At 29.6% G+C, this 10,469-nt stretch overlaps 1 pseudogene; it reads left to right on the top strand.

Annotated features, from left to right (window-relative positions):
* The first annotated feature begins 8,820 nt into the window (after positions 1-8,820).
* Positions 8,821-9,897, top strand: LOC133674706 (putative pectinesterase/pectinesterase inhibitor 22; annotated as a pseudogene).
* Positions 9,898-10,469: the final 572 nt, after the last annotated feature.

The raw sequence follows: 10,469 nt of genomic DNA, 5'->3' as shown, positions 1-10,469 counted from the left end.
AAAAAAACTCGTGAGACTCGTATATTTCTCTTCTATGTGTTTTTTAAATACTTTTATTAAAAATTACTTTGTTGACTTTTCAATTTTTGACAATTTTAAGTAAAGTTGATCAAGAAACAAAAACATTTCCGATCAAAGAAAAAATCAATTTTAAAAAAATATTTTATTTTTATTTTTAATATAAAATACTTTTATAAACTAAACTAAAATAAAATATCATATTATTTGTTGATTATATCAAATTTAATCTTTAATTTTTTTATTGCTATATACTTTGTTTTGAATTCTTTTTTTAATTTGTCATTTAAAATTTAATTTAATTTTATTTTTATATTAATTTTGATCCTCATTCTTTTAATTGTTATTTGTTTTTCTCTTATACTTTTCTTGATTGATATTTTTTTATCCGTCCTATCTCATTCTTTTAATCATTACTTGTTTTAATTTCAAATAATTTATTAAATTAAAAATATTTTTAATTTTATCCTTTTTTAAAAAAATTTATCTGTCAAATTAAGTTTTTATTTTTTTAATAAACTTGAAAAACCAAAAACAAATGTGAATAATTTTATTTTCTAGTTGATTTTTTATATTATAGCCAAACATTAAAAAATATTTTTCGACTTTTTTTCTATAACATTTAAAAATATAAAAAAATAATTTTCTTTCCATTCCATTTAAAAGAAAACTTATTGTCATATAAACAACGGGGACAAAGAATGACATGTCTTCATATCAAAGATAACAACACCACTCAAATCTAATGATAAATGTGTATTTAATAAGGTGGTGCATGGTGTTGTTCTTTTACAAAAATAATTTTTAATTAAAATTATGTTTTTATATTTTTATATATTTTGCATTTTTAATATTAATATTAATATATTAAAATCATAAAAAATACATCTAAAAATAGTTTTCAAAATAAGTTTAATTATATTATAAAACGGATAATTAAAGGGAAAAAAAACTTTTAACCTTGTCATGTTATTTCTATATGTTGTATTTATTTTTTAAAGTATTTTTTATTTTAAAATATATTAAAATAATATATTTTTTATTTTTTAAAAATTTATTTTTAATATTAACACATTAAATGATTAAAAAATACTAAAAATAATTAATTTTAAATAAAAAATATTTTTAAATATTTAACAAACAATATTTTATCCGTAATACAAAACATGTTTTACATCAATATCATAGCCACAACCCACCGCTTTAAAGTTCAATCATTATTTTGGAAAACGTTTAGTGGAATCATGATGTGGTCATGACAGCTGACAGCCAAATAGAAATGTTGTCAGGCCATGTTCATGTACTGTGGACAATAATGATGTGCCATGTATTATTCCCCGTATATCTTATTTAAAATAAATTATATTATATTGTTTTTTTAATATAAATTAATATATTGGTTTCTCTAAATTTTTATTTTTAAAATTTGGATAAGAAGGTTATTATCTTTTCATGTTAAAGCCTAATTATTTTAGAATCAAAATATATTTTTTATATTTTTTTAATATTAAAAATAGATTTTACATATAAGTTTATAATCCTTTATATTAGAATAATCAAATAATTTTTTTGATATTTTTAAAATATAAATTAAGTTCTCATGACTTTAATAAATTAGTTACTAAATCAAAAAATACATGTAAAAATAAAAAAGACTATTTTTTATAATTTTATAATATGCTAAAATATGCAAATATAATTTATTATTGAGAAATTTGGCCATATACAATAAAAATTTAGTTAAATATATTATTTTGGAAGAAAGATTTTTATTATTATATATATATATATATATATATATATATATATATATTATAAAGAAAAAACTAGGTTATTTAATACTTCAAAAACACCATGCATATAAATTATAATTCCAAATATTAAATATTAAAGTGCAAGAATATAATGCAAAGACCCAAAATTAATTACTAAACAAAACGCTAAATCTAAAATTGAAATAAAAATATAAAAAAAAGTTGTGTTTGGCGAGACACTAAAAAGACAGAAATACATGACTTCAAAAAAACAATTGGGGAGCATTTTCCAAACAAGCCTTAAGACCTTGTTGTATTTTTCCATCGTCAAATTTTGGTAAATCTAAACAGAGCTTTAAGCCCTGAAGGGCTCAGCCCATGACATCAACTATTACAGCCCAAAAGAAACAAGGTTGGCTGCTGCTCGCGATGGCCTTCGACAGCTGAGAGGCGTTTAAAGCCTGTTGTCGAGAGGAATTGCTATTTGCTGAGTCGGTTTCTGGCTTGGTGGAAAGTCAAGGAAGGTCTGATGGTTGTACAGAAAAATTAGGGAGAGTCGATTGAGTTTACTTCAGCTGCTGCTTTCCATAGCTGCCATTGAGGTGGAGCTAGCTGGCGGTGCGTGGCTAGTTTTTTATGGTAGATTGTGAATGGCTGCTGGTTTTGGAAGAAGAAACTGGTTTGTTTTTCTTTCTTTGTTTTCTGTATTCGTATGGTCAAGAGAGGGTTCTTGAAGAAGAAGAAGAAGAAGAAGAAGAATGAGGGAAAATGGTATTAGGCAGTGATGGCGTAAAGAAGAGAGAGGCCAATGTTATTTTATTTATTTATAAGTAAAATAATTTGTTATTTTTTTCTTCAATTGCTTGTCCCGAGCAACTAGAAAAATCACTTTGTTCTCAATTTTTCTTTATTTGTATTTTTTGTTCCTTGTACAAATATTTTTTGTTTTTAAGTTTTATTTTTTTGTATTTTTATACTTTTTAAAAAGACAATGCAACATCAATATCAACATTAACTTGATAAAATTGATCAATTATTTTAAATTAAGCATGTTAAAAATCACATGCATTGAAAATAAATTTTTAATTTTTTTGAAAAGACACTGAAAATGTCAAAAACAACGCAATTACGTAAAAAATATATTTTTTAGTTTATGTTTTTTATAATATTTTTGTGTTACCCATAAAAGTTTAATATTATTGCAATGTTTTGCATAAATTTCACATGAAAAATCTCTGGTGGAGTCCAACATGGCTCTAATAAATTTAGGTCAACAAAGATCTATTAAGAATTCAACTTGTACCAAGATATCTAATATTGCGTTAGAATTCAACCAGAATCCAATTTTGTTATTAGAAAGCTTCACTTCTACAATTGAGATGTCTTCGACCAAATCCCATAGCTAGAAAAGTTAAACAAACTCTACGATCGAAAAAGATTGAGGTTTGTCGCCTTTATATTTGATCAAAATTCAAAATTTCTCAACGAAGTCACCTCTTAACTTTGCCACTTTTTAAAGTTTTTTGCAGACATTATATTTACAAGCTTGCTACATAAAGCTTTTTCCATAAGACTTTGTACTGTAAGAATTGTAAAATAAAGGCAATTGTTATAACTAATTTTTATCGCCAATAAGTTTTTCTAAGATAGCAAAAATATTTTAAAAAATAGCAAAAAAAAAAAAGAAAAATCCAAAAAATATTTTAAAATCAAGTCACTCAAATATATCCCATATTTTAATGGGACAACATAAATTTTTTATTATTTTAAAAGCACACTTAAGGTGCAATTGAAAGAATTAAAGAATCAATGATCAAAATATCAAATTGACATAGTTTGAGAGGTCCTATTAATTAAATCGGGGCTTAATTGAATAAACCTTAGCCACCTTTGTCATTTTCCCGACCAAATCCACACTAGCCACTATCATTTTTTATGATCTTAGTGTTGTTTTGTCCGGTTTCAAGTATCGGCCTCTTATAATCTTAGTATCATTTATTGTGGTTTGCCTTTCCCTAGAGAGGTACGAGTCTCATGCTATCCTTTTTGTTTTTTTCTCAATAACTTTATTGTTGAATCCTATGAGAGAGCATTTTACACTCTCATACTACAACCTGATTATCTTATGTTTGATTGTACTTATTTTAACGGTATAGATTAGAGATTTCTAAATCCTAGAGTTTAGGTTTGCACCGTTTCCCCTATAAATAATGACCTAGGGTTTTAATAATAAAGGCAATACCATAGCAATACATGGAGCAATATAGAGAAAAAAATAGTAATTAAAGGTGGTGACACATAGAAAAAAGAAAATCAAAAGGGAGATTAAGGTTTTGGCTTCAAGTTTTTCTATTTTTTTTCATGTTCTAGGTAAGAAAAGAGAGAGAGAAAGAGAGCTTTTAAAAGTGATGCAAACTAAACCATTACCATCTAAAAAGACCACCTTACAGTTAGTCTAACTAAATCCTTGTTATATCATCTAGGTATTACCCTTTTATTCATGCTTTGGCTTTTTTAAGTTTCTATGTGCTTGATGTTTTTCAAATGTTTAAATGGATAGTCTTGCATGTTTGAAATGAATTTAATATCCTTTCAAATGCAATCCTTTGTTATTGCCTTATGTTTTGACCTACAAGATGCTTAAAGTTTTCTTGTCTAAACTGCTATAGATTTATTGTTGATTGTATGTGGCCATATGAGACTTGGTATAGTTTCTGTAAGAGGTTGAAATGTTGTGGGTTTTTCTTTTAAAAGTTTTTGGTTATGGGGTACCATTGGTGTTATATGTGTTTCAAACTTGTGATATAGTCTTTTAAACTACTGAAGAGGTGGCTCAAAACCATGCTGGTTTTAGTGCCCACTATTTGTAAGCATCAATGAAGGTTCGATGCTTGTTTAACCCTAAATGTGTGACCTTTATCTTCTAAGATTCTTGGTTTGAATATTAAGACATGATTTTTTTGACACCGTGTTTATGTCTAAAAGGCTTATGTATTGTTGAGACTAAATCTTGTGTTTTTTGTGTATTCAAAGTGACATGTTGATGTAGTTGTATTGCTAAACTGTCTTATCATTATTCAGTTTAGTTGTTGGGTTAGCCCTAAACCTAACCAAAGTAAGTCTTTTGAAACACTTATCTTTTATCAACTCTAGTTATTTTCAAAACTATTTTTTTTTCAAATTGCATTTTAGCTAAAACCTACACCAAGTCTCCATCTTATGTTTGACATGTTCTTGATCATTTCTTGTATTTTCATAACTATATTGTGTCATGTTTTAATTTTGGTTATGAACTGCTACAGCAATAAATATTGCTCTTTTTGATTTTTAAAAAACAATATTCAACAATACATGCTTTTTTTTTTGTATTAGAACAAGTTTACAAGGTCTGTTAGGTTTTGACCCACATTAAAAATCCTATATAGGCTGACATTCCAACCATGTAAAAAAAACCTCATTTCATTTTAAAATTATGTCAAAATTAAATTTTTTTATTCACTCTTAGTATTTTGGGAAAATAGGCTTATAACAAGCTATTACCTTAGACACTAATGAGCAGTAACACTTCATTCTTTTTACTTTCAAACTAAAAAATGAATATTTAAAACTTTAAAGCTTTTAAGTTTAATATTAATTAATGGCACTTATGTGTCAATTGAGGGTATTAAATATTTTTTGGAAAGTCTCAAAACTGTGTGCTAACAATCAGGGACAAGGCAATAAAAGATTATAATTAAGTTGTCCATTTATAGTTTTTATACATACACGAGTCTTACCGATCGATGAGTATAAAAACTTATTTAGGACAATATTATAAAGTTCAATTCCATCATGATTGTTAAGCACGACAACACAACTTAGGTCAAATGAACCCATAAAGTTCATTGTCCAAATCAAGTCTAAAAATAAATATTGATGCTGCTAGATCCTATTTTTAAGCAGATGATCCCATGATGGTCTCTACTTAGATATTTAGGAATAGGGTAAAATATCTCATCAACAAAATTATGAGCAAGCCTTGGTACTATAGGATAAATGAACCTTAATAGGATATTATTCATAGGTCGTTATTGCATAAACAAAATATTTAGTGACAACTCCTCCTAGGATTTAGGCTGAGTGTAATGAACTCATATAGGCCATCCAATATTAATTAACATGGCTTGATAGACTAATAATCATAAGTCTTGATTTGGAATAATTGGTTGTAGTATATCAATTCACCAATTGTTATCAAAATGAATGATAACAATTATAAATGGGAAAGATGACTTGAACTTTAGAATGGTTAAGTTTAAGCTCAAACACTCACTCAGTGCTTAATTCATTGTAGTAGACCTATTATCATCCACTAGAAGATTAGGCACAATAAACCATTCAGAATATAAGACAACTAGCAATGCAATTCACCTCAAGTAAAATGTTTTAAAGTGATAGTATTTTTCTTCTAGCATAACCAATCATTTACCTTAGAACTTTAAAAACCCGTTAGGATTTTTAGTGTCTATAATACTATCAAACATGTTTCAAATCTTTTTCCCATCTTAAAAAAAAAAACATTTTCCTTTAGGAAGAAAGGACAAGTCACCGCTGTAACACCCCGTAAGTTAATGCAGTCGTAAAAGAACTTTAAGCCTTAACTTAAAAAAATGGATATTTTTTTCTTCCATCGAACTTATCTGAGACTTGCTAAAATTCTCACCAAAAGCTTGACAGATTTTCCCTTATACCTAGATGTCCTAAGTTATCGACAATCATCTTATACAGTTATACTCATTTCTTAATCATGTAGAACCTCAACAACACATCATTCATTGTACATGCATAACATTTTGCATGTTCATTTCTTTTCCATTAACACACATAATTCATATAAATCAATATAACACCTACCATGGTTAATGAACTTCTATTCTCACGTCCCAAATGATACGATATTTGCCTCCATCCTTCATAAGGATTAGATCTTCATCAATTTTTTATATTTATTCCTTAAATAATCCATAACATAAACACAATTTACCATTTTTGTTTAACAGTAAAGTATCATCCAACATTCCATTTATAATCTGACAAGTCAGTCATCCCGACAATATTAACACCACATAAGTAAGTTTAACTCAAGTTGCATATCCAGTCATTAGAAAAAAAAACTGATGCCACTAGCCCATTACCGGGTAACTAGTTCCTCTGCCCATCTTATTTCATAATTTTTAATCAATATTCATCTCTTCAAGATGTCAATCCCCATTGCATTAACACTTTTAATTATTCCCTATTAGAAATACCATTATAATACCTCTCCCTCAAAACTTGGAAGGGAATGCCGACACTAATGAATTTTCATAATACCTACCATATCAGAATCAATTAATCAAGTTTATTATAAATGCCAAAATCAATGTCACTGATTGATGTCATTGATTATTTCTAACCTAAAATAGACAATCAGATTTTTCTTTCGATAATACCTTGGAATATTTCTGGAAATGTCGATGTCAAGCTTCTTGACATCATTAGCTTTCACTTCAGGAATACCTAATCAAGTTTTGTGTGATTGTCGATATTGACAGCACCGGTCGATATCATTAACTATTCTCACCCGAATAGTTAATCAAGTTCAGTATCCCTCATTTTGAGGATTATACCGATGTTAGTAAACCTTACTGACATCATTGGCCTCTGCATTAAACCCATGGCATTATAATATCTACCATGTGATTTCTCTCTCTTTCTTACTCTCTATATCTTGATATCAATTTCAATCCTAACATCTATTATACCCATTATGGCTTTTCCATATAAATCTTCAAACTCATCATGTTTTCGATCCAATTTTGGTTTATAAATATATTCAACTTACATATTTTTTATGCTCATTTCGGCACATTACAATGTTTATTTAGATTTTCAGTAAAATCTCCCCTTATCATGGAACCTACCATTATTTTCACAATATTCATATCCGATCTATTTTCAAATAATATGAATACCATACTGACATCAATCTATTTAATTCATCAACCTAATCTTATTTGGCCACTATAATTAAGGCCAAATTTCATTATCCATCACTGTTATTGGCATTTTATTACACTGTTATAATTACCACCGATTTCTTATCATGCCAACAACAACACAAAACCTCAATACATAAGCATTCACTCAACTTCTCAGGAGCTCGTATAGTAGGAGCTTAAGGAGGGATTGTATGAGGGGCACAATAACAATAACAAGGGAGCTTAAGTCGAGCTTTTGCAACTGGTAGGTGTTCTACACCTATACTTTTTATGCAGCGTTAATTTACTAACTTATTAAATTCTTGGTCTTTGTGTCTATGAGTGAAACCACAAAAAGAAAGGATAAAGTGAAATAAACGAGAAACTAAAATGGATTTGAGTACTTGATTGGATTAAGAATATGAATTACATTAATAGATTTCATTGATGATTATTCCTCGAACTTGATTAGACAGAACTGAATGCAGAGGCTAATGATGTTAGTAAGGTTCACTAACATCAGCATAATCATCCCTGAAAGTGAGGGATACTGAGCTTGATTAACTATTCGGGTAAGAATAGTTAATGAGATTGATCGGTGCTGTCGATATCGGCAATCACACGAAACTTGATTAGCTGGTCTCGAATGCGGAGGCTAATGATGTTAGTAAGGTTTACTAACATTGGCATAATCCTTGAAAATGAGGGATACTGAACTTGATCAACTATTCGGGTGAGAATAGTTAATGATATCAACCGGTACTGTCAATATCGGCAATCACACAAAACTTTAGTTATTCCTAAAGTGAAAGTTAGTGATGTCAAGAATCTCGACATCAACATTTCCAGAAATATTCCAAGGTATTATAGAAAGAAAAATCTGATTGGCTATTTCGGGTTAGAAATAGTCAATGACATCAACAGTGGCATTAGATTTTGGCATTTACAATAAACTTGATTAGTCGGTCCTGATATGGATGACTAAAGACATTAATAAAAATTCATTAGTGTCGACAGTCCCTTCCAAGTTTTGTGGGAGAGGTATTATAATGGTATTTCTGAAAGGTAGTTCTCTTGGTATGCACGTAGATGCAATTGTGGCCCTTGATGGTAGCGGTCATTACCGTACCATTACAGAGGCCATTAATGAAGCTTCAAGTTATAGTACTCTAAGATATATCATATATGTGAAGAAGAGAGTTTATAGAGAAAACATTGACATGAAGAGGAATAAATCTTATATCATGCTCGTTGGGGATGGTATTGGGAAGACCGTGGTCACAGGTAATCCCAATTTTCATGCAAGGATTGACTATCTTTAGAATTGCTACTGTGGGTGAGTACTTGAATATTTGTGCATGTTGTTTATATTGCTTGTTTTTGCTCTACATGCTGATGTTTATTCTGTGATGATTTTTTCCTAGGAGCGGTCTTTGGGAAAGGATTCATAACAAGAGACATGAAATTTCGTAACATGATTGGACCATTAAACCATCAAGTTATGGCCCTTCAAGTTGATTCGGACCAATCCGCCTTCTACCAATGCAGCATGAAAGGCTACCAAGACACCCTTTATGCCCACTCCCTTCACCAATTTTATCGCGAATGTGAAATTCATGGAACTATAGATTACATCTTTGGCCATGGTGCAGCTGTGTTTCAAGAATATAAGATCTACACTAGAGTGTCACTACCACTATAGAAGGTTACAATCACCGCTTAGAGAAGGAAGAAACCCTCATCAAAGCACCAGATTCTTGATCCAAAATAGCTACATCTTTGCCTCGCAACCAACATACTTAGGGCGACTATGAAAGTAATATTCCAGGATAGTTTTTATAAGCACATACATGAGTGCTTCGGTCCAGCCTAGAGGGTGGCCTGGGTGGATTGACAACTTTGTATTAAGCACGTTGTGTTATAATGAGTATAGGAACCGTGTCCCTAGGGCATTACTATCTTGGCTAGTCAAATGGTCTGGTTACCATATTATTCAGGATGCTCGCACAACTAAATTCTTTACCATCATGCAATTCATCGATGGCATGTCATGGTTGCCATTCACGAGCATCAAGTTCATAGTAGGCTTGAGCAATGAAGCTAGCATAAATAGCACATGGTTTTGAAGTAATGTGTTTGATTTCTATCTATATTTAATTTGTATTTGACTTTATCCTTTCTCTTTGTGGTTTCACCTATAGACGTAAAGACCAAGAATTTAATCAGTTAGTAAATTAACGCTACGTAAAAAGTGTAGGTATAGAACACCTACCAGTTGCAAAAGCTCGACTCGCGCTCCCTTGTTATTGTTGTAACCTTCTTGCAATCCCTTCTTAAGCTCCTACTATACGAGCTCCTGAGAAGTTGAGTGAATGCTTATGTATTGAGGTTTTGTGTTGTTACTGGCATGATAAGAAATCGGTGGTAATTATAACAGTGTAATAAAATGCCAATAACAATGATGGATAATGAAATTTGGCTTTAATTATGGTGGCCAAATGAGATTAGGTTGATGAATTAAATAGATTGATGTAGGTATGATATTCATATTATTTGAAAATGGATCGGATATGAATATTGTGAAAATAATGGTAGGTGCTATGATAATGAAGATTTTACTGAAAATCTAAAGAAACATTGGAATGTGCCGAAATAGGCAGAAGAAATATGTAAGTCGAATATATTTATAAACTAAAAT

Source organism: Populus nigra, chromosome 15, assembly GCF_951802175.1.
Source record: "Populus nigra chromosome 15, ddPopNigr1.1, whole genome shotgun sequence".
In the NCBI taxonomy this organism is placed as follows: domain Eukaryota; kingdom Viridiplantae; phylum Streptophyta; class Magnoliopsida; order Malpighiales; family Salicaceae; genus Populus; species Populus nigra.
This window is presented reverse-complemented; position numbering and strand designations above follow the sequence as displayed.